The 26638-nt window shown below is 38.2% G+C and overlaps 1 long non-coding RNA gene across 1 annotated transcript; it reads right to left on the reverse strand.

Moving 5' to 3' along the window:
• Nucleotides 1-702: 702 nt before the first annotated feature.
• LOC104873638 lies at nt 703-12393 on the reverse strand. Its single transcript, XR_783531.1, has 4 exons — nt 12315-12393; nt 11899-11990; nt 7246-7282; nt 703-927 (listed from the first exon to the last, which is right to left on the reverse strand). It is a non-coding gene; the product is annotated as an uncharacterized LOC104873638 (long non-coding RNA).
• Nucleotides 12394-26638: the final 14245 nt, after the last annotated feature.

Below are 26638 nucleotides of genomic sequence, written 5' to 3' on the forward strand. Positions count from 1 at the left end.
CATTAATTTCTAAATTTTTCTGGTCCTTCACTAGTGAAGTGACCACAGAATTTATTGTGTGACTAAGGATAGTTTGGGGGGATTAGAAGAAACACAGAAACAATAAGTGCATTTCTCTATCTCTCACTGCGTGCACACACACACACACACACACACTCACACACTCATTTTTCCCCTGAAAGTTCTTCTTTCACATTATGACTACAAACTCCTAAAGCAGTTAATTTTGAGAACCAACCAAGACTACTTTCTCTTCATACAGACTTGTATCAAAAATACTATTGATATGAGTTATGTAAGATGAAATCCACAGACTAACACTCACTTGATTATTTTCTGAAATCTGGTTTCTTCTCTAAATGTTAACAAAGTAAAACAAAGCTAAAACTTTGGATGATAAAAATAAATAACTGGCTTTAGTGAAGAAAATAATGTCTAGGATATTTTAATGATTATGGTTCATTAAGTGATGTACAATCACAGGAAAGAAGGAAAGAGAGGAGAGGGGCTATGTACATCATCAGTTCCCCACAAGAAATGGAAGTATCATGCAGTAAAAATGTATACTAGTTAAAGATGAAAGCTGGAAAAAAAAAGAATATGGCTTAATTTTACTAAAAGTTGTCCTCTATACACTTATTGGCTATTTTGCTGATACAAATCCATTTCAGTTAAACTAGTCCATACCTGTTAAAATGGAACAAGTACACTGACTTTTGTATAACTTCTCAGTCTATTACAGCACACATGGTGTCATGGGTTCCTGGTGACTCAGCAACTACTTTGGTACAAAATATACAGGTAGTAGATACACTGGTGTTCTTTCTGACAGCAGAGCATTCTTAGATGTAAAATAGCCCCTTTCAGATTGTGTTGAATGTTCTCATTTGAGTGATCCAGTCTTCTATGGAAGGATCTTGTAGTTTTCTAGAAAAAAAAGAATGGAAGCAGAGAGACAAAGAGACACATGATGGGAGGTGAAAAATGTAGAGTACACCAAGATTCGTGTAAATATCACATTCTTAACCTCTGGTGCTCCTAAAGAGAAGTTTCTGCACTTCTCTAGTGAGAGCTTGGAGGTATTAAATCTGCTCTAAGGAAAAACAAGATGATATTTCTTGCATTTTCTGATTCATATAGGCTCATATATTTATAGACTTGTCTGTATACCTACTTCTCTGGAAGTATGATAAAGATAAATACCCTTAATATTAGGTAACCAAAATTTAGTTTGTTATTGATAATAAAGATTCTTCAGAATATACATTAAATTCACCAACTTAATTCTTTCCACAACTTGGTTGCAACCAGAATCATGGAAATAATTAAGTATGTGAACCAAGGTACCATTGAAAATGGAAATAATATTTTAGTTCATAACTTTAGTCATGGGTGCTACATGTAGTTATTTAATATTGTCTATAACAAACTACATGTACTTTTTTAGGATGTATTATATTTACTGTAAGGAATTCTATTTATCTCTAACTCAACTATCAAGGCAATTCGATACTATAATTTGACTACTCTCGTGGAGCTGTTATTCTAACTAAGCTATAAAGAAATTAGAATTCACCTGTTATACCCAATCCACAAAAATATAATTGTTTTGATTGATGTATCAATTATACATCATGTTTCCAAGAATATAAATATGCTTTTCAGAATCTGATTTGGAGAAACACTTAAAGGTAGGAATTCTGTATTATTTAAGATTATATGCTCATCAGAGTACCTTATGCAAATGAATTAATTGAAAATTATTTTACTTTCAAAAAGTAAATTATTCTGTATATTTCCAAAGTGTTAAAAAGGTAAGGATTGGATGTTATCATGGTCATCACTGGCATTCCTAGAAGCCCACCTTTACAACCCTTAACTGTTTCTGTTGCATCTTTTGACAATGTCTGGAGTTGGGACTTCTACAGGTCAATTCCCGAAGAGTTCATGGAAATGTACCAGGCAGGTGCTGTTATTCTAACTAAGGGAATGGTTTGATCAGTGTCATCAGTGTGGTCTATAGAGTTTCTCTTAGTCAGTTTCCTTGCAGCTGAGACACAATACCATAAATCCACAATTTAAAGACTTTTTTTAAAGGTTATTAGGAGATTCAGTGGATGGTCAGCTGGCTTCATGACAGGAAGGGAATGGTGGAAGGGTCCGGTGGGGGAAATCTGCTCACATCATGGAGGCCAGGAAGTAGAGAGAGAAGAGAGGAGCAGGGAGGGAGATGAAACCTTCCAGGCCACACCCCAGTGATGACCTTTTCCACCGGGCCTGTCTCCCCCTTACACACCCCACTCTGACTCACTATGGATTAACACGCTGGTGAGTGTGGAGCCCACACAGCTCAACCACTTCCCAAGACACCCACTTCAGTGAATGGGAGTTTGAATTATCTGTATCTAACCCATAACAGTGTTCAAGCAATCGTTTAACTATTTCACCCTTAAATTAAAAATAAAATGTAAAAGACAAATGAAGATTAAGGCTAGTGATTCAAAGGCAGCTTTCCTTCAATTAATGAAATAGTGAAAAAAAGGAAAAATCATAAAGAGAAATTTATTGCATCACAATCTAGGAACAAAAGTTTAAACTCAAGGTGTCAGCAGGTTTGTTTTCATTTGTTTTTTATTTTATGAATTCATTTTTGTAATATAATTCAGGTATATAGTACTAAAGATAATATAAAAAAGCAGTTTCTTATTTCTATGAAAAAATAAAAGTTCACAGCAAGTTGATCGGAGAATAGCAGCAGCTATCACACTATGTGTCGTGGCCTTAAAAGAATGGGCAGAATGTTATTCACAGTGCAAGTCAGGGACGAAAACGTTGAACCTATAATGTTCAATTTGGGAAACCAAAGAATGGAAACAGATATGCAAACAGTTATTGCTAAAAGTTGAAGACAATTAGACATTCTATATTTAAATTCTATACCCATAGAAATTCCCTCACCATGTCCACCATGTCTACCACGTCCAAGTCTGTTGCTTTTTTTACTTTTTTTAAGACAATGGAAATTGGAGGCTCAAGGTAAGTACCTTACCCGGAACCATACAGTGAGAACACTTTGGACTTAGACATGAGAAAAGTTTTGCTTGCACATTCAGACTCCTCTACTCACACGTTACTGTAGCCATCCTGGAGTATCTTAGTCACAGTTTCCGAGGACTTTAGGGGTGACAGGAGCATTTCAAAGCAGCATGCATGGTCCTAATTATGCGTCAAGCCAATGTTTTCTTCCATGTCAGCCTCTCCTGGGATCCAGCATGAATCCTCCATCCTTTCTACTTCTCTGAATATTAATCGTCTAAATATTGCTCATCACTACTTCAGGCTCATCCATCTGCATTGGGAAATATGCTTCGGCACAAACACATCTTTTACATTTGTATATATGTGTGTGTTTATATGTGATAAAATTTTCTTTTTGATGCACCTATCTGGATACCTACAGAATCGATACAAACTCTCTTAGCATTGGGTTTTCTCTGAAGATTATCTGTTTAAATAGTTTATTGTACCAAACACATTCCTCATTCCCTGAGGACAGCGGCTCTGTTTTAATCAATGACTTGCCTTATGCATGCTGATTAACAGGCCCACCATTAAACATGACCACCAAGGAGAATAAACAGGGCTCTTCAAGGCCCTGCAGGTTTGTTGCAGGAGGCAGGGGAAAGATGTCCCATGCAGTTAGGCTGACTTTTGTGGAGGCTTGGATGGCGTGTGGATAGTTACACACTCTCGTGGAGGAGTCAGGTGGTGCTAACTAGCCTGGTGGGCCTGGTTTCTCCCCAGTCTAGACACCAACCTGGAGAGCTCTTGAGACACGTGTGGCTAATTCACTGAGAAGAATTACAGTTAAGATCATAATTTCAGAAACTTGTCAATTCTCCTGCTCATTGGCCCACAGTGCCAGATGCTCCTGGGAGGCACACTGAGGGGTCCCTTTCTCCTGCCCCGTTCTATCTGGGGGAGCTGGTGAGGAGGCACACAGAAATCTAGCTCTGATTCTGAGATGACTCAGCCCAGCCTTGGCCTTGGCTCTCACAGCGTTGCTGGAGTGACTCATTGCTCTGGCACTGACTTTGTTAGCTCCTGGGATCAGAAGTGTCCTGTTTACAAAACCCTGCATATGGCTGCTTGCTCAGGTTAGGGCTTTGAAGGAGCTGTCTGCTTCCATCTTGCAAATGTGTGGAGGTTTCACTGTCAAAAAAAATGACCTGGCTGTGGCCCCAACCTACCACTTACTTCTACTCTGCAAGCCAGTGTCCCACTCTGCCTTTCCCTAATCCCGTGGGTGAGAATATATAGAGGACTTTTTAAAAGGTTTTCACTGACAGTGTTGGCGGCCTGGATTTGTTTTATTGGTTTCCATAGTCTGTTCTTTTTTCCTCTTCCTTTATTCTTATTAGTACGTATTTGCAGTACTTAATGACTTCGTCCATCAGTTCACCACAGGGAGTTGGTGCATGTGCATAGCACATCTTAATTCCCCTTCCTAAGATATAGGATTGGGTTTTAATGCAAGTCCTAGTTCTCCAAGTTGGAAGGATGTCATTATCATTCAAAACAATTCTTAGGCTTTAATTCAGATGTCAAACAAACTCAGGACTTCTGTTCAAGTGCCATCCACTCTGGGATCCATTCCTGGCTGTAGTACGGGGTCTCTAAGCCCTTGACCCCCACAACCCAGGGAAAGAGAATAAATTGGAATCATACCCTTGCTGCCCCTTGCAGGCTGCTCTCCTTAGAGCAGCCTGAGTCCGCAGTTCTTGCTTCCACACACCCGCAGTGGAATGAAATGGCAAACAGGAAGGCGCTCCAACCTCCAGGCCCACCCTCCCACGCTAACTGCCTCTGGTCCTGGGGCTCAGTCTCATCTGTTGCCTTCAGGTGAGGCTCTCTGGATGCAGTGTCATTATTCGGGCCCCTGTTGCAGTGTTTGCAAGGTGAAGAATAGCTCTCTCCCTGATGCTTTGTCCTGATTCAGCAGGAGAAATCTGAAAATCGTGATGTTTGTGCACTTCCTAATCCATTATTCAAATCCACAGACATTCCTACTATTGAGAGAGGAGCCTCCTCCTTGCACCCTCTGGGAGAACCACTCATCCAAGTGACTGATGTAAAAATCATGTCTTTCCTCTTTTAAAAGACGACATCTATTTCCTCTTGTGGCTTTTTCTGGACGCTGGAAGTTGCCAACAGCAATAGGTTAAGCTGTAACCTAAACAGCATGACGTGTCTGTGGCTGAGGGTTACCCCTTCATCTTCCTAACTTCCTCCTCCCCACCCGCTGCAATAGTCCTTTAATTAAAATGCAAACTGTGATGCTCTCTCTGATGCAGAGAGAGCAAGTGTTAATGACAGCCCGGCTTCAGCACTAAAATCCGAGGAATAAAGCTGTGAATATGTGGTCATACAGAAATGCATAACAACTCCTGGTACTGCAAAAGGAAAAACAGATTAGTTTTTAAAGATCAGGCTTCTGCTTAATTAGTGTTCCCTAGGAATATAGCTTAGGGAGGATGAGAAAGGTCAAGTATCTGTCAGTGCAAGACTATTCAAGCATAGCCACACTATACACGCGCACACGCACACACACACACACACGCACTCTCAGACGGGCGAACATGGATGCACAACTTCAACTTCCAGGATGTTGGCTCACGTGTTTACAAAGGGCTAAAAATGTGTACAGCGGCCGAAGAGGAAAACACAGATACACTCTTAACCTCGTCATGGAAAACACTACGCATGAATTCATATGGAACCAGCATGGGCTTCAGAAGAAGGCTCTCAGGTGAGTTCTATCCCAGAGGGCCCAGAGACTTGCTGCAAGCACAGGCAGGAGAAGCCGCCAGACCCGCCTTCCACGGGCCCAGCTCCCTGGCCCCTGGCCCACTCTTGTCCCAGGAAAGGCCACACACCTCCAAAGAAATGGCGGGTAGTTAGCCACACCGCCTACTCAGGCCTCTCCTGCGTCCTACACCACGTATTAGTTTGTATTTTGTATTTAGTTCTTGCTAAAGGAGAAGAACTGCCTTTTCAGCTAATCACAATATTCCCCTCTTGCCCTCTACTGTTACCAGCCCCTGTGGAAATAATTCAATGCCTTGTTTTTGTTTCCCTGACAAGCATTTCTATAAGCAGATAGGAAAGAGTAGATGTTTTCCTTAGCTTGGGGCAACTCTCCAGAGGAAGAAGAATCCTGCAGAGAACCCTTACTCCCTGAGCAGGGGAGAGGTCAGTAGGTTGTTCTGTATTTCTCACGCTAGGCTTTACTGACATGCAACAATCATCTTGAGAGGGAAAGGAAGACAGTTTGAAGTCCCGAGTGTCCCAACCCACTTCCCCGGCAGGGGCATCGTTGCCAAGACCCGAAGCACGCCACGTGGCCAGGGTCAGCGTTGTCCCCTGGAATTGAAAAGCGAACACAAGCTTGTGCAAAGCACAGATTCACAGCAAACACAGGGGCCGTCTTGGGTTTTACAACACTGCATGCACAAACAGCGGTCGAGGATTTGATGGTTCTCAGTGTCCACTTGCTTAGGTCTTGCTTTGGTCTTGCTTTTGACCCTATGTGCACATATCATTAGTTCTGTCACTACTTTTAAAAAAATTTTCTATTTGCTCCTTTCAATTTACTTCTTCTTTTTTTTTTTTTTTCTCTTTACATATTCCATCCTCTTAACCATTGTAAGGTCCAACCTGAACATACTGGAGAATTTTTTCTTCTACTTTATACCATAAGATTTTCTCTAGTTAGTGATTGTAAACCTAGTTCTTGTCTAAAATAAGTCATTTGTGTTGACCAAAGTAATAATGCAAGCACTCACTCACACAAAATTCCCTAATTCAGCCATATTATCCTATTGGCTAGGAAAATAATAGCCATGGATATTTTCAAAAAACTTGGCCAAGTTCTTGCTTCTTTCTGTTGCTATTTTCTTCCTAGAAATTTTACGAGTCCCTTATTTCCATTGTTCCTCTCTTCTAGATTTACTGGAAAGTGAGTTGTGTTTCTTATGATTCATATTTTCTGTGTTGTAGCATTTTTTATTAAAAATATGCAGAATAGAAAAAGATTTAAACAATCATATTTAAAAATAGCTAAAGAGCTAAATCTGGCAATGGTGCAGAAAATAGACTTTTCCCTTGATAATAGGAATGAAAATTGTGACAGCAGCTCTGAAGAAAAATATAGCAATACATTATCAGTATGTTGAATTTACATACCCTCGTGACTCAGCAATTTTTCTTCTAGGACTCAATCCTAAGGGGAAAGAAGAGTTTTGATATACAGAGATATTGGTTACACAGATCTAATTGTAATTTTCTTCTTATAATAATTAAAAAATGAGCTGATATTTAATGTTTAGTCATGGGATATTACTTACATCACAGCAGTTTCATATATATACAGCATCGTACAGCTTTTGAAAATTATTCCATGAAAAATATGTGATGTCATTACAAGATAAACACAATATATCGTTTCTCAGAAACCAGTTTACAACATAATACTACTGCTTAATCCAGTCTCATAAATAGAAGAGTTTATTTTGTATAAATAAAAAGATAGAATGATGTAAACCAAAACAAAATGTTAGTTTTGACAATTTTTCAATAATAAACATATGGACAGTATGTAAAATTGTATTTTTTTTCTTTCATATCTCCCTATTTTTACATAAAGAAGTCATACTGCAATTACAGTGAAAAATGCAATTTCTGAAGAGGGAGAAAAAAGAACTAGTTGGGCAGCAAAAAGAATATAGACTTAGGTTTTTAAGACACAAATTGTTAGTTGAAGACATTCATCTCCTTTTTCTCATAATAAGTGTCCATGAAATTATTTCAATTGCAAATAATTATGCACTGTGCCATCTAGCTTCAGGATATATTAGCATACATTTTAAATGGAATGTTAAAACAATGAAGGAGAAAACGGAGACAGTATTACTTATTAGCACTTGACCCTAATTAATTGAAACTAGAAGATACTGCACAAGTATTGCGTTTCCATATATATAGATAGATAGATATAGATATAGATATTCATATATATGTAAATTGGAAATATAATTCTTACTCTCTTAGCTGTCACAAAGGAACCATTTGGGTTTCCAATTCCATAGATACGATTAATTTTACTCATCCAACCATGAGTGTATTTTTTACACACTATTTCTGCTCTGTGTTCCAATAGATTCATGAGTAGCATCACAAGCACTGTGCGAATCACACGTAAGATGAAGTGTTAGAGAAAATCAAGTCAAGAAACCGAAGTACCTTTGTCTGCTAGAGCTGAAGAGGGGACACGGTGGAGCGCGGCTCTGGAGGAAGAGCCCACTCTAGCACCTCCGTGACCTTCAAGGCAGTTCCAGAGGCAGAAGCAGCGTGGCTTGCTCACAGCCTCCAGAGACCTTGTGAGATTGGGTATGACCATGAGAGTAATAAGATCCTTATTATGCTCTAGGAATCTCATTGTATGTGAAGTTGGGAGGGAGAACCCACTGATGACTGGACTGAGGAAAACCTGTAACCCTATCCCATTAGCCCACTCAGGCTTTCACAGCAGAATACCACAGACTAGGTGCTTTAGGACAGTTTATCGTTCCAGCACTGGAGGCCCTCAGAGGCCCCACTTGTTAACGACATCACTTGGACTTTAAAATTTGAGAGAGAGGGGGATTGTATGGAAATTCTAGGACAGAAAGGACTAAAGCTTCTAAGGAAAACTGGAAGGTCTCTCATGTCCTACAGGTTTGGATCAAAGCTGTGAAGCAGAATTCCTTCTTCTATGGGAAATTTTAATTTTTTTCTCTGAAAGGCTTAAACTAATTTGGGGAGGCCACCTAAAAATCATTGAGTGTGATCTTTAAACTCAATTGATGACACGCATAATTTAGGTAAAAAATACATTTTTAACAACATCTAGACATTTAACTCTCCCTGTGTGTGTATATTTGCACACAGTTTGTATTTAACTTACAGGAGCTATTATTTTAAAGAGAATAATTTGAAATATAAAATTCAAATCCTGACTGTATCCCTTTTCGGTCAGGAACTTGAAGTAGAAAAATTATAAGGTTCTCTGCCTAGAGTTCTGTCTAAAAACATTGCTCAATCTTTATATTCTCATTTTTCAAATTTATTTATATTTCCTAGGAGTTACTTTTTCATTTTGTTCTACCGCTTTAAAAGTTTCTCTGGGGACTAATAAGACCCACTTTGGAAAACACTATGGCTTGAAATTTTCTCAAAGGCCTGAAACTTTCACCAGAGAGTTAGTTTCCTAGGAAATGTTTCTGGTCTTCTCATGACAAAGACGCTGAATTCTAAACTGAGCACCTCCAGAGAAAGCACCTACACACAAGCAGCTCAGGGGACCAGGGCTGACACTGTTCAGACTGTGACTTTGTCTCAGAGACAGTAAAGGGACAGGCAATCACCCTGCCAACTGTCAGAATCTGGGTATCACAAGCCCACTGAGACCCAAAAGGAGAGGGGTGTGGGCCTCAGATTTCATAGAAAGCCAATCTCCAAATTGAGACTCATTGTTTGAAACTTCCACGTATGTTTTCACTGACATTAAGGTTGAAGGGTAATTAACTTAGCACATTTGCAGAAGATGGAGGATGTTGCAAGAGTTGGACCATATAAGAATCATAGATGCTTTCCGAAAAGGGCTATGCTATTACATCCAATCTCTGCCTGCAAATATCTTGGCAACTGAAATTTTAGACATTCAACATGGAAAGATAATGCAGTGCCCCGATCCATCTGATCCATCCAAAAATCCTAAAAAATTCCTCCAAACAGTACTAAAATATTCTTAAAGAAGAGGAATTTGGAATTACCTTAAAAATCTTTCTAGTGCTTTTTAAAGAATATAGTGAAGCACATCTGTATCAAATTAAACCTGATTCCCCAAACATACTCTCAGGAAGACAATTTAACCAATCCTTGATTTATAAAACAAAAATAATCCTGGTTTCCTCAGAAGTGTCTTGTTCGCCTACATACAGGGTTTTGGCACAAGCATATCGTTATCTGATATCCACAATTAAACAATTCCTTTCCTCCTTTGACGCCTTAGCTTCTTTTTCAGTAGAAGGACCATGATACCCCCATTACTTGTTGTAGTTCCAGAGTGCAGGGCAACAGCCCCAAGCGCTAACTGAGTCCAGACCAGCACAAAAGAGTAGATAGGTCTACAAGGAGGTGGCTCCCAATGGAACTGTCTCGCTACCCCAAGACACAGGGTGAAGTCTGGAGACATTTTTGATTGTCAAGAGAGAGGGTAGTGGTGATTGAGACGTATGCTACAGAAAGGATGGATGCTGTTAAGCATCTTAGAGCTTAAACATGTCTCACAATTATCCAGGTCCATGTGTCAAATGTGTAGGCTGAGGCATCCTTGGGTAAAGGGTTCTTGACAGGGAATCTAGAGAGTGTCTAAGGCACATCGGATTTTACAAATCTGTCACTCATTCCAGCTTGTCAGTTTCCTGGACCAAAAAGATGAACGGATGCTGAAATGGGTCACAGTTTTGCTTGTTTCTAGTCTTTTTCTTTGAACAACAAAGCCTCAGTACCGGCTGCCAAGAGGGTGGATGGGGCTAAGCAAAGAGGCATTAACCTAGACATCTCTAAGTTCTTATTAATTTGTGAATGAAGTAGATTTGAGCCAACGAGGCAGAAAATGGCTGCAAATGTACACGCCAATGTGCCTAATGATCCGAGTAAACAAGTTCAATTGGAGCTTGTCAGAGGAGAATTATTCTGCTGGCTGACTGGCCCATAAACACAGACTAAGCAATGCTGGACAATATGAGCATTAATTGAGCAATGACTTAATTAAATAAAGGAAAGGAATCCTGAATAATGAATCTTTAATGTGATGAAAATTACCTGCTCATGTGCTGGTCTAAGAAGCAATTAAAGAGTTATTCTAAGGAGATCCTGCTTAGAAGAGCTACTGGTTCCCTACGTGTTTTCCATTGCAATGGTAAAAGCACAGATTCAAAGACAAAGGACCAGGGTTCAAATTACAGCTTTGATACTGACCATCTCCACCCTCTTGCTTAGGAATATGATGGCAATATTAGCATGTTAGCCACACAAGGTCATTGGGAATGTTAAAGGACATATTAAGTGGGCAATGTTTAACACATCTAATGTTCGTGGCCTGTAAGAAAAACTTAAGTAAATGATATCCTATCTTGATGTATGTTAATTAAATCCTTCTCTCTTACAAATCCAGTTCCCTCAAGTCCCAAATTATTAACTCAAGATCTTCAAATCTCTCAGAAGCCTTCTAAATTATGCTTATATAACTAATGCATTGAAGTATGATCATTCAATAGTTCTATATTTTTGTGTGCTGAGCAGTGTGTGTACTTTTATCCATCTACAATATATTGGACATGTTTTTTTAAACAATCAAAAGACAAATGTTTTCCAAATTTAGTTCTGTGTAGGCCTAAAAACATGGCCTTACAGGACTTCATGTTTCTAATAGAAAATGCATAGGTTTTGAAATTCTGAAAGTAATCCAAAACTCCAGAGATAATCAAGCTCCATGTTTAATTAATTCTGACAGTAGATGAAATTCCATAAGTTCTCTGAACTTTTCATTCATAAAATGTAGAAACCGTCACAGTGTAAAATTATAGTATATTATCAATAGTATATTTGTAAATGTTATAGTTGGTTAGCTATTCAGAGCTGTAAATAGTTGTAAGCACAAAACAGATGTTAAATTAATGTTCTTTCATTGACTGTTTTGGGAAACAAAATGAAATTGTACGCATGTAAAACTTCAAACTGAGACTGATATCAAATAGAGGTTCAGTAGTTACTGATTCCGTCTTCTTTTCTCACCTCTAGATGTTATTTGGAGCATACCATAATGCAAGACATCAACAAGATGGAAATCAAGGCTGGGTTGTTGCCAAACCATACAACTGGTGAATCTGTGACAAGAGAGAAGAAAGGCACAGTGTCTCTTAAAAAGGGACTGATGACTAAACTTTCCATATTTCAGTCAGCTGTCTTAACGTGGCCCAGCTGGACTCATACAGTTTTGTTTAAAATTATTTTTTCTTTGTCTTTTATTTACATTAAAACATTAGGATAACTGATATTTTCACATTTACATGCCATAAAAATAAATATGAGGCTAAACAAAGCAAGACAGAAGTAGGCAAATAAGTAAGAGCACCCAGATGCATGTATAACACAGGGTATCCTACAAGAAGACAGGGCGGGAGATTTCAAAGTGCCTCACAAATACAGACCAGTGTTCTTGGGCATCAGTGTGGAAATGCTGACACTGTATTGCCTGAGACAGGGAATGGGCCTGGGTGACCCTGAAAGAGAGGGAAGCGTGGCATTTGTGTGAGACAGAATGTGGAACTACTGAAGTATTCTAGAGTTGTGACCATGGAGAGGTGGAGAAGAAAGAGTTTGCAGGCAGAACTCTTGCTATGTGTCTTAGAGGAGACAGGCACCAACCACAGCAGAGGAGACCAACAATGTTCCATGTATAAATAAATCAGCTTCTCTTTTTTTTTCTCCCTTCCTCTCCTTTCTTTAGACTGAGGCTGGGATGAACATAAACAATCTGCCCCCAAATCTGTTACTCTGCTTCCCTTTTGTTCATGGTTTTTCTGTCTTCTCTTAACTTTGTGGAGCACAAAGAAGTTTGTACAATCTTTCTCCATCCTAGAAATAACTGAGTTTCTTAACCCAGACTGCTTATGTTAAAGAACAGAGCCTCAGCAACATGTCATTATTCTCCACCTGTGCTCTCTTATTAAAACACTGGGAGGGCTGGGGATTTAGCTCAGTGGTTCTACCGCCTGCCTTGCAAGTGCAAGGAACCAAGTTCGATCCCCAGTACCAAAAAAAAAAAAGACACTGGGAAAAGGTCAAATAAGGGTGGCACTCTCAGAGTCACTTGGTGGAATTCCATAGCTAAGAAACAAACAGAGATGGTTGGAAATCCTGGATTTATTGCTGATTTGCTGTGGAACATGAGGAATTTTTAAAACTTCTCTGTAATTTGTTTTTTGTTTGTTTGGTTTTTTTTTTTGCTGACAATCTGCTGGTAACTGCAAATTCCAGTTTTATACACCAGACCAGCCTTCCTGACACCAGCAGAAGGGTGAGGTCTGGAGCTGTAGGAAGCCATTGGTGTGAACCTCTCCCCCACCCAGGCTCCCCAACACCAATGGCTTGGTAAGGACCTGAGCACAGGCACTTCCAGCAACCAAACTCCCCCCCCACTTCTGTCTTCCTGGCTATCCTTCCCCCTCACCTACAATGCAGAGGAATTGGGGATCTTAAAGGCCATTGCCCTGAGCTAGAGCAGAAGTAAAGAATAGTAAGAGGGATTTACTCCTAAGTCCTCATCCAGAAGGATAAAGTTACTATACTGATGAGTTTATTCATTATAAACATATTTTGGGCTAGTCTTTGATTTCATTTTATTTCACATGGTTAGAGGTGATAGATTAATAACTACCACAATTGTCATTTTCTAAGCTGTGCTTTATTCTATTGTTGCTGCTGATTGTGTTACTTGGGCTAGTGTTGTGATGATCTAATCAGTTATCTTTCCTGGTGTAATGAAAACGAGATTGGCCCAGAATTATAAGAGACTCAAATCCTAAAGACCAGGTATATCTGGAAGACTCCTCTGAGAAGCAATCATTTCTTATGGGTTCTAAATACAAACAGCAAAAATACCTACAATAAGTAATATTGAAGTATCAACCTAGGAATTAGACTAAGTACTATACCAACAGCAATAATAGAAATGAAGAGACATTTAAACAAGACACAGTCTTCCAGCTTACCAAAGGCAAATTCTTGGGGAAATGAGATGGAAAAGTCTGATAATCTACCACCTGGACAATCTGAACTGATAGGACAGGAAGTAAACAAAACAAAACAAAACAAAATAAAAAACAGGTGAATGAGGCTCTAGAACTATTCAAAACAAAAGTAATTCCACATGATTATAAAGACATTATTATTATTAAAGACATTGTTATCATTATTATTAAAGACATTATTATTATTATTATTATTATTAAAGATTATTAAAGACATGATTATAAACTCTAGAACACAAAGAGATAATAAAAATAGATGAGTTCAGGACCATGATGGAAGCCATGAGTGCTCAGCATAGGAAAGAAATGGAAACCATGAAGGCCCAACATAAGAAAGAAATGGAATCCATGAAACAGATTCAAACTGATACCCAGAGACTAATAACTCTATTAAAAGTATACATAGCAGACTAACCCAATCTGAAGACAGAACATCAAATATAGAAAACAGGATGGCAGCCAGTGGCCATAAAATGAAAGATCTCTTAAAAATAGTAAGGGAGCATGAGAAATCAATCCATCAGCTGCTACATGACACAAGAAGAATAATATAAGATTAATAGGAGTCCAAGAAAAAGCAGGAAAAGTACAAATGACATAAAAAACTGTTCACAGAATTAATGATAGAAAACTTCCCAAGCAGAGCAAAAGAACTTGACACACAGATAAGTGAGGCATATAGGACTCCAACTAGTTATGATAAAAAATCTATACCTAGACAAATAATAATGAAGATCCCAGAAACTCAGCAGAAGTATAGAAAACCAGGCAGTTAAAGAAAAGAAACAAATTACATGCAAAGGAAAGCCTATCAGAATCAGAATAGACCTTTCAAAACAAACCCTCAAGTCAAGAAGAGCCTAGAGTGAGATATTTCAGGCTTAAAAACCAACAACCTTCAAACTAGGCTGATTTATCCTACAAAACTATCTTTTAAGATTGATGGAGAAATAAGATACTTTCATGACAAAGAATATCCAGGAAACCTCATGAATACCAAACCAGCACTCAAAACAATTTTTTAAAAATATCCTAGAAAAAGACAATGAAGGTCACAACTCCATGAGGGCCAACAGAGCAAATCCAATAGGTAAAAATTTAAAGGGAGAGGGAGAAAAATAAAAAAAGAACCAACAACAGGAAAATAAAATGACAATGTTAAGTCAATACATATCAATTATAACTACCATTGTCAGTAGCCTCAATTCACCAAACACAATAAATAGACTGGAAGAATGAATTAAGAAACCAAATCCAACAATATGCTGTATTCAAAAAGCACATATACTTGAAAAAGAAACTCATAGACTGAAAGTGAAAGGACTGAAAACAGTTCTGCTTGAGACCGGAACCCAGAAAAAAGGAGGGGTAACTATCTTATTTGCAGACAATGTAAATTTCAAATGAAAACTAATCAAGAGAGACAAAGAATGTCACTACATCCTTGTAAAGGGAACAATCCAACAGGAAGAGATGACAATCATAAATATATGTGCACCAAACATCAATATCCCCAACTATAGAAAACAAATATTAAGGGACGTGAAAAACCAAATAAGCACTAAAAGAATTGCAGAGGGGGATCTCAATACCCCACTGTCACAAATCATCTGGACCGAAAATCAACAATGAAATACTAGAATTGAACCAAGCTTTTAAACAAATGGACTTAATAGATGTCTACAGAGTGTTCCACCGCCAAAAGAATATACATTCTTTTCAGCTGCACACAGGTCATTTTCCAAAATAGACCGTATGCTAGCTCATAGAACAGGGTTAAGTAAATGCAAAGGAATTCAAGTTATCCCATGCAGATTTTCAGACCATAGTGCAATCAAAACGGAGATCATTAGCAAAAGAAACTGTAAGAACTTCATAAACACATGGAAATCGAATAACAGTCTTCTAAACAACCAATGGGTCACAGCAGAAATTAAACAGGAAATTAGACAGTTTTTACAATTTAATGACAATGCCAGTGCAATTAATGACAATGCCAGAATCTATGGGATACAATAAAAACAGTTTTACATGGGAAATACATAGCAGTAAGTGCCCACACTAGGAAAACAGAGAAAGCTCAAATAAACAAACTAATAGTTAATCTTAACCTCCTAGAAAAAAGAAGAGCAACAGAAACTCAAAGCTCATACAAGAGAGGAAATTATACAGATCTAAACAGAAACCAGTGCAATGGAGACTAAGAGAATGATACAAAATATCTAAGAATCAAAGAGTTATTTTTTGAAAGAATAAATAAAACAGATAAACCCCCAGCTAAACTTATATAAAAAGGAAAGAAAAGGCTCAAATTCATGCAATTAGGAATGAAAATGGTGAAGTCGCTACAGATACAGCAGAAATCCAAAGGATAATCAATACTTACTTTTTAACCTGTATTCTAAGAAAATGGAGAATACAAGTGGATATATTTCTAGATATATATGAATTATCAATGTTGAATGAAGAAGATACAAAAATTTGAAACATACCAATTACAACCAGTGAAATTAAAAATGTAATTAAAAATATACCAACAAAGAAAAGGTGAGGTCTTGAAAGTTCACTGCTGAATTATAAAAGACATTTAGAGAAGAACTATTGCCACTACTCTTTAAGCTTTGCAATGAAATTGAAAGAGAAGCAATACTTCCAAATTCATTTCTGGAAGCAAGTGTTGCTTTGATTCTAAGCAGTGAAAGACCCCAACTAAAAAAGAGAACTACAGGCCAATCTCCCTGTAGAAAATTGGAACAGATGGTCTTTATGTCAACTTCATAAAGGCTATCTATAAAAAACCAACAGCCAACATCATAGTCAATGGTCAAAAACTGAAAATCTTCATGCTAAAATCAGGAACAAGACAAGGATTTCCAGTATCACCACTCCTGCTCAATATAGTTTTGAGAATATTATCCACAGCAATTAGACAAGAGAAAGAAATAAAAGCAATAAAGATAGGAAAGGAAGAAATGAAACTGTCATTATTTGGTGATGATATGATACTCTATATAGAAGACCCAAAAACACTCTGCCAAAAGCCTTCCAGACTTGATTGACAGGTTCATTAGAGTAGCTGGACACAAGATAAAAACTCAGAAATCAATAATCTTCTTGTACACAAATAACAAACTCACTGAGAGTGAAATTAAGGAAAAATCCATTTCATGATAGCATCTAAAAAATGAAATATCTAGAAATCAATCTAATGAAGGAAATAAAAGACCTCTCTATTGAGAACTACAACACTCTAAAACAAGAGACTGAAGAGGATATAAGAAAAGAGAGACATCCACTGTTCCTAGGTAGGAGGAATCAATAGAGTGAAAATGGCCATACTTCTAAAATTGCTATACAGATCCAACACAATCCCTATTGAAACCCCAACAGTATATTTCACAGAACTACAAAAAGCAATAAAAAATTCATCTGAAATCAGAAGAGACTTAGATTAGCAAAAGCAATTCTAGGCATCAGAGACATGACAGGGGTGTCCCAACCCCAACTTGAAACTAGACTACAAAGCCACTGTGATAAAAACAGCATGGTACTGGCAAAGACACAGACCTGAGGGTCAGTGAAATAGATTAGAAGATGAGAAAGAACTCCAGACGTGATCAGTTACCTCATCTTTGACAAAGGAGCCAAACCCCTTCACTGGAGGAAAGATAGCCTCTTTAATAAATGGTGTTGAAAAAATGGGATTTCAACTTGTCCAAGGTTAAAACTAGACCATTGTCTTTCATGATTCACTAAACTAAAATTCAAGTGGATAAATGCATAAATAAATGAAGATATAAATATTAAAACAGCAACACTGAATTTGCTGGAGATAGGTGGAACTCTTGAAGATATTGGCATAGAAACAGACTTTATGAACAAATCCTCAGTAGGATGGGCACTAGCATAAAGAATCAATAACTTGGATCTCATCTTTTTAAAAATTTTCTTCACTTCCAGATAAATTACAAACAGAGCTAAGAGACTACCCACAATGGGGGAAAATTTTTTACCAGCTGTTCCCGAGACAAAGGTCTACTATCTAGAATATATAGAGAACTCAAAAAAATCAGACGCTGAATTATAAAGACTCGGTTAAAACATGTGCATCTGAAATGAACACATTTCTCAGGCAAGTAAATAAAGGAAATAATCATATGAAAAAATGTTCACCATTACTGGTCATTTGAGACATGTAAATGAAAACAACACTGTGATTTCCACCTCATCCCAGAAACAATGTCTGTTATCAAGAAATCAACCAACAACAAATGCTGACAAGGTTGTGGGGACATAGCAACCCTTGTTGGTGGGAGTGCAGACTGGTGCAACCACTATGAAAACCAATATGGAGATACCTCAAACAACTAGAATTAAAAGTCCCATTTGTCCCAACTATTACTCTCCTGGGTATCTTTCCAAAAGAATTAAAAGAATCATACCACAGTGATATATGCTTACCCATGTTTATAGGGGCACAGTTTATAATAGCTAAAACTTGGAAACAGCCCAGTTGGTCATCAACTGGAGACTAGATAAAGAAGATGTGTTTTTTTTTAAGATGTGCTTTTTTTTTTTAATTAATATGGAGTACTCCTCAGCCATAAAGAAAGAGAAACTGGAGACATTTATAGCTAAGTGGATGCACATTGAAGCCATACTCTTAAGTGAAATTAATAAGTTACACATGTGTAAATACCACACAGTTTCTCCAGTGTAAAAAAGTAAAAGTGTAAATAACGAAGAAAATGTAAATTTGATATTGTGTAATAAGAAGAAAAGTCTAAAAGAGTAGAGGAAATTGTAGCGGTAGGGGAAAGGTAAAAAGAGAAATGAAAAAATATGTGAAAAGGAAAAACATGGAAACAATGTCTTTGTAAACAGGGAAGGGTGGAGGAGCTGAAGGGAGGGCTGGGGAATAGGGAAAAATAAGAACAGAGATATGTCATGTAAAGGTGCAAGATCCCAATAATGAATGTAACTCTACTGTATATCTCAAATGTACCAATAAATTTAGTAAAGATTAAAAATAAAAAAACAAGGCACACACAATCTGCAAAAGAAAAAAAAGAATTTACCAACTTTTCATCTTACTTTTGCCATTTTTCCCTTTGTGTGTTTTGAAGCTTTTAGATTATGTGCACAGGTGTACCAGTGGGATATGCACTTTGCACATATGATCCTTCATCACCAGGAAGCATCCTTTAATCGTTTTTGCCTTAAAATAATCTGATGAGATTAACATTGTCACTGCAGGTTTCTTCAGGTTTTTGTTTCTAAGGAATATTTCTCACATTTTTTTAGTTTTATGATTTCACAGTTTCTGATACTCTAAATGTGTATCTTCTAGGCAAAAATCAAGATTTGGTTTTAAATATTTCAGTCTACTCAAATATCAGAATTTAATGTACCATACATATCTAATTGAACTGCCTCTAAAGTGATATTACTATATTTTGGATTATGTTGTCTATATTACTACCTGTTTTCTATCTAGTATGTTGAATGAAATAGATCATTTTCTCTTATTTTATTTTTAATTTTAAAAAGATTTGATTATTTTCTATATTAACTTTTCTGCTACACAGTTTTACTATTCTTTTAGAAGTTATTTGTAACAGGCCATCAGGGACAAAACCAAATCTTTAGAAACATAAAATATTTTTCTGGAAAAAAACAAAGAATAAATGCAAATATGGGCTGGGAATGTAGTTCATTGGGGACAGCTTCCATTGCATATTCAGGACTGGTCTCTATTCCCAGTACTGAAAAAAAGAAAAGAAAAAACAAAAAACAAAAAAACCATGAATGGAAGTAATGTTGGATTGTACTTGGGACTGAGCAGAACTCAAATAAAAAACTCATATCTTCTTTTATCCAATAATGAATGATCAACATATTTTCATCTTTAGCTATATGGCCAAAATATTTATATTTTAATAGCAGTGGAGCAGGTTCATAAGGAATTTGAAAATAGAATGACAATGGTCATCTAAGTGTTTCAAAGTTAGTAACCCACGTATATTTTTGTTCACATTATGTTATGTGTCTTAATATTTTATTTTCTGTCTATATTGGTCAAGTTATTTGACATAACTGGAGATGCAAATATAACTCTCCCTTTCCATTTCCACAGCTCCTCCTAAAAAATTACAGACAAAATTATAGCATGCCTATCTGGTTTGTAACAAAAATATACATCAACTGGTAAAATGTTACATCTAGGAAGGAAAATACCTTTGGCACAAACAGGCCTGGCTAGGTAAGTTTAGATTTTAACTTGAGTTTCTTTGGGCCTAACTTTTCAAATGGAGTGTAAGCCATGTATGTAAAGCTCTCTGTACATGAAATACATATAAAGTGTAGAGAGAAGGTAAGAGACAAGAAGGGATGAGGGAAGTTAGAAACAACAATATGACAGGAAAATGATTTTGCAAACAAAGATACTAATAAATTTCTGATAACAGACTGATAGAAAGCCTTTTATTAAAACAAAAAGTATTTAATTTTATGTTCTTTTCACCTCAAGGAAAACCTTTTTTTTTTTCCTTTTCAAAACTTTAAGATTTTTGTACCACATGTATATGTGCCTATTGTTAGAGATTTCAGAAATGCCACCAAAGGGCCAATTTCTCCATTTTAATTGGCCCTAACCAGAGGGAAGGAAGAGCTGCCTCACAGAAGTGAGAGAATCTATCAGGTTTAGAAAGTCAAAGCTAGAAACTATCATGAGGTGTTTTATAGACTAGACTTCTCAGACGAAATGCAATAAGACAGTTTTTTTAATCTAAAATTGAAACTTAGCTTGCAAGCAGAATACAAAACAATTTTCAGGAAGATTTTCATTCTAAACCCCCCCTGCCCCTGCACAACCAGACATAAACATGTTCTGTGGAAACAGCGTTAAATGTTTTTTGCATTAAAAACAATTATTCTAGGAGTATGTTTCCCATAAAGAAGTAATTTGGTAGATTCAAACTGGTATAATGGCATTGCTTGACCATAGATAAGTTTGTTAAAACTCAGTGAATCCAAACTGTCTTACTTTGAAAGGGGAATACCACCCCATGCTCTCGAGTGGAAAGGGTTGTAGCACAGCTCACAAGCCTGACAGGTAGTAAGAGTTTAGTAAGTTTTTATTGGGGAAGAGATGGTTGTTTTTATTTTTCTCGTGGCAGGAGATGTTATATACATTACTGGAAGAACCTGTATATATCTATAGAAATATTCTGATAAATCTCTAGAGTAGGAAATGTTTTCTTTAGGCTAGTAGACTATCGTATAAGAGACGTGATTAGAAGGTAGACTGCTAGAGTTGAATCCAGCAGTTCTCCACAGTCCTTGGAGATCTAGGTTCTTCTATTTTTCTGCACAGCAACCTCAGAACGTTAGCCATAGTTTTAAGGTCGTCTAGTGCTTATCATTCTTTATCAAATATTACAATGGCCTCTTATTTCCCTACACAGAACATCCAAAGCAGTTGTGCATTCTCAAGCAACGTCTTATTAAAATTAAAAGAGACTAATGACAAATGTGGAATATGACTGAGGAGTATTTGGCTTGTTAAGATGATTACGCCTGATACCATTTATCTCAATTTGCAAGAAAAAATGAGGTTTTAAAAGGTTTTCTGTATCTAAGAAACCTGAGAAACAAGATAATTGTTTCTCTAAATGTCAAAGTGAAAGTATCCTTCCCTTCATATTTAGAAAATTACTAAGCTTGGTTGTAACCAACCTCAGGAGGATTTTGATCCAGGATGTTCTAGAGATGGGAAGACACAAACCACAAAATTACAAAACCAAAGCAACCTGACAACACACTGCTATTCACAGTAATAAGGCCGAGAGAGCATCGTAGGAAACACCCTGCAGCTTAATCAATGATCAGCCTTTGCACATAAGTCAGAGATGCATTCAATCGCTCCAAATTAGGAATAACTGACGTCAAGAACTGACTTGATCTCTTCCTGCTTTCACACCCTGTTGCCTGCAGTGACAAAGTAATAACAAATTCTGTTCCTTCCAAGGCACAAATTTTATTTTATGTTTTTTCTTCTCTTTGTATGCTTCCCTAATTTATGCCAAAAGCAAACAAATCCATTCAGATTGGCTTTAGAGCAGGGTCGATCTCAATACTACTATCTAGAGATGATGCAAGTACAGTGATTGATCCTTCATCATACACGCCTTGTTGTCCACACCACTTGGAGAACATGATGTTGTATAGACAGCCACACTAAGATAATCATTTCACACACTATTGTACATTACTGAACCAAGGACTCTAAACTCTTCACATGGAGATTCTTTTGTAATAGCTCTGCCAATATCTTTAGGTGTATCAACTAGGAAAATGAAATTATGATTTATTTCTAGAAGGTGAGATTTGGAACAAATTTTCAGTAACAATAAATCATGAGAAGTGAGGAGGTGGACTCTGAGTGATATACATTGCTTTCATAATAAAAGGGAAAAAAATAAAGATTTTTTTCTAAATAATTGCCCAAAATTGAATGTAAAAGTATATGTGTTCCCTTTTTCCCTAATCCTAACCTAAGGGAGAATTGCACTTAAGTTACTGATGTAATTTACCTAAAGAATGGTAGATAGCCAAATAACTGCGAAGCAAAGCAGCAGAATAATACTCTGCACATTGCAGTCTTACCAAGTGTTTCCTGAAGTTGCCGAGAAACGCTGACCTGAGCACAAGGACACATCAGGGAGTGTGGTCTTAGGAGAGAAGATGTTGATATGAACAGAATGGGAACAGAGTTTTCTCAGAAGACATTCAGAGAGATTCCTCTTCCTACTTCCCACCTATGAAATTTAATTCACAAATCCAGGAACCTTACAAACAGTTTATTTATTTTTTGAAGATGGATCCTGTCCCATATTTTTATTAAAGACAGAATTTGTCGCTGAGTCTGTCTTAAGACCCAATGCAGTTTTTCTGAGAAGTTGTCAAACATGTCAAGCCAATGTTCTACAAAAACATTTCCAGAATGTCAATAATTTGGGTGATCTTGCGCCATTCCCCATGTTTTGATGAACAATGAAGTTCTCAAGATACTACATGGATTCAGGTTGTCAAACTGACTTTTTGTCAACATCTGTGTCTTATGTTTATTCCCTTACAAAACAGTGATGCTGCAGGTCAGGGAAGTCTCCTTCATATTGATGTATCTCTAAATTATTGTCACTGGGTATAAAATACAACTAAGTGATATTTGCTGAATTAATAAATATTTTAATCCAGGAGGGAATTTGAGTAAGTGATAAGTATAACGTCATGCAAAGAGTAGTTACTGCACCCCTGTTCATGGAATTTGAAAGGCTCCTCTACCCCATCTGTACCTCAGTCAAGATGTTGGCTGACTTGCTTCAAGACACAGTAGAGCCGGACAGATTTAGCAAGCTGGGGACCTGTATGCTACATTTGACTTGTAGACATATTTTTTTTCTTATTTCCTTTTGTCTTCAGAAGCATTTAGTGAGATGCTTCCAACTTTAGAAGCCTTTTCCTCAACTACGCTGTCTACCATTCTTCATGTTTGATGCAGTGACTTTGAACTGTAGCACGGCTTCAGAATTTCAGTGTCTCTGCTAACATTGCCTGTCTCCTCTCAGGTGCTGTCCATTTCACCCATTAGAACCCTTGACCTATGAATATTGTCAACATTGCCCACCTAATTATTCTGAGAGAACTCTCACAGCTGGGTCTCATGTTGAAGTTTGGTCAGTCTTCAGAGCAGACTGTTTGGCCTTTGATATGCCTTGCCATTTTTTTCTTGACCGCTGGATAAGATAGATTAGGTGAAGGAATCAGGGCATAAGACCCTAAGTTATGCTGGTCATGTGGACGGAAAGGTGGAATTCGTAGTCTTATGAGTCGGTCTTGTGTTTGTCAGTCTGGATACTGGACTAGGAGCTTAAAATGTGCTTCTCACCCTTCCGTCCCACACTGGGGTGCAGTGTGATTCCAGAGCAAGCCCGAGCTGGGCATCCCCTTCCTCTGGTTAATCATGCTCTGGTACAGCTCTGGTGGACCTGGTCCTGGAGAACTAGTGCCTTTCAAGGGAAGAGTTTGTCAAGAGGAGAATGCTCAGGTGTATTTTGAAATAGTGCCTCTTGCCAAAAGGCAGGAGGAAGTTTTCTTCTGATATTTATTGTCAGAAGCCAGTCAACTCCAGTAGGTAAAACTTGTAAAAAATATGCACCCCTCCAACAGGGAGCTCCCAGAGCTTTTTAAGTTTAAGCCTTGTTTACATCGCAACCCTAACAACTCATCAATTACAAAGGTTAGATTTTCCTACCTCAGCCCTGATGCCATGGAGATCACTGGCCCTGGCTTTTGCTCTGGGGACTTGTGACTTTCTGCACCTAGCCATGTGTCTCTCCAGTTCTGAGAGCAGGGATTTATCAGTTGACACACGTAGTTATGAGTTGCTGGGCTTTTGGTTTTTCCATCCATGTATTTGTTAAGATGGAGAGGTAACTTTGGGGCTTCTTTCTCACCCCACTGAGAGCCTAAGAAATTGTTTAGAAAATGAAAGTGACTCTATTTCCTTAGAAGTCTAGAACCAAAGATTACTGAAAATCCGTAGTGTATTGACTCCCTCAGTTGACACTGAATAGAGCATGGCTTTTTCCTGGCCATGGATGCTGCAACACTTTCTGTAATGTATCTCAGGGGAAATTAGTTCCAAGCGAAGGATCTGTCTTTTTTGCATAAGGAAGGTCTGGCCAGCATTTGGGCTCCATGTAAAATGTGTTCATACATCTTCAGCTAGGACAAAGTCTACACAAAATGTTAATAGCAAACTGCAAAGTCATGGAAACTTCAGGACTTGCACATAAATATGCAAAATGTTCCTGAAAGACAGAAGATTTGGGTGCGTTCAGTTGCTTGAAAACAGGACAGAAAAAATGTAAATATCTTTATAGTTTTCAGAGGTAGTGGGCCTCATAAATCTGATTTTTGTTGCTAGAGTAAAGGGCAGTGAGAGGATTCAGGTTTTTTTTCTATTGATTATTTATCTTTACTTAGATTACTCAGAATACCCCTTCGCTGTATGGCTTTAGCATTTCTCTGGAGTTGCTGGATCTCCTTAGGAAAATATACTTGAGAGATGATGGTAATTTACCTTAATTCAGAAAGAATTAGAAGAGCTCTATTCTGTAAAAATGGAAAAAAGTATATAGAAATAAAGTTGTTAGACTTTCTAATTTGGGGAGGACCATAGGAATTGTGGATTCTGTGTTTCTGAAGTAGTGGGATAACCAGATGGGCTTTTCTCATAGGCAAAGAAAGACAGGATGGGAAAAAACTCTCAGTTAATTGCTTGTGCTGGGATCTGCAGTACCAACTTTAATGTTAGCTAATTTATGCTTGTAAACAATCACATGGGGTGGCTGCTATTATTGATACTAGCGATGGTGCAATAAAACACCTGGCTCGGGATGCGTAGCTGGTGACTGAGCAGTGATTCTCGAGGTTACCTGTCAGCTCTTTCTGTGGACAAGCAGCAACCTGCCTTTAGGGACCGGGCTGCCCAGTCTCCGAGGAGAACATGGAGGATCATCAGTGTGGTGGCCCAGAATTCCACCAGGAAACATGATGCCTCGCTGTCCTTCGTGCTGCTGTTACAGGGCCCCGCAAACGAGGTGCTTATAATTGCTCGTGGGTGGGAATGTCTTGCTTCACACTTCTTGGGGCTGTGAAGCCCAATATCAAGGTACTGGGCCCTGCCCAAGGCCTTGCTCCATATCAGCCAATGGGAGAAGGCAGAGGATGAAGAGAGGGCAGGAGGAGAACAAACCCATCCTTTCCTAAAGACACTAATCACAGCCCTAAAACTGGATCCTTCATGGCCTAGTCGCCTCTTGGCAATCGCATTTCAGCGCGAGTTTGGGACGGCACCACAATTCAAGCCATTTGCCTCATCTGTGCCTAACATGCACACATGCGGTATATTACTAGATTATTTTAGATCACCATGATTATTTACATATCACTGAAGTGTTTGAACTGTCAATTTAGATAACGAAGAACAAAGTTCACTTTCCAACTCACCAGGCATCCTTGCTGTCATTCTGGCCAAGAGCGCTGGACAGGAGAGGTGCCTGACTTCAGAGAGCAGAGAGGGAGAGGAAGTGGGAGTCCCCATTGTCCTGAGGGTGTGCAGCTAGGCAGAATCGTCCTGTGGGCACAGCTCTGTTGCTCTAGCTGGACTAAGTCACAGAAAAGCCACATCAAGAGTGCTGGAACTGCTCTGAGCATGTGGACAGAAAGCTGCGTGGCTCTGGCTGAATTTCTTTCAAATTCCTCACACAACTCTGTACCGCTGCTGGCCTCAGGAGAAGGAGCTCTGGGCCTCACCTCCAGCCTCGCAGGCAGGTTTGTGTTTTCCTCTTGCACCCTTCACTTTTCCTCCTAGACTTCCAGGACCCCTCAGCCCTGGCGAATTCCAGCTGCCTGCACCTTCAGTATTAGCACGCTTTGTAGTAACAACAGAACACCACAAATGAGAAATTTCTGAAGAAAAGCAACATCTCTTGTAGTTATGGAGGCCGGGACGGAGAGAGCTGAGAGGTCCTTAGTTGGATGAAGGCATCTTACTGCCTTATTTCTCAGTGCGAGGCAGAGGGCATAAGGGACATCTTGCAGAGGGGAGAGGAAGGGGAAAAGCGCCCTTTCCACTGGGCTGGCCTCACGATAAT

This window comes from Fukomys damarensis, unplaced genomic scaffold (assembly GCF_012274545.1).
Source record: "Fukomys damarensis isolate Sample0158 unplaced genomic scaffold, DMR_v1.0_HiC HiC_scaffold_16, whole genome shotgun sequence".
NCBI lineage: Eukaryota > Metazoa > Chordata > Mammalia > Rodentia > Bathyergidae > Fukomys > Fukomys damarensis.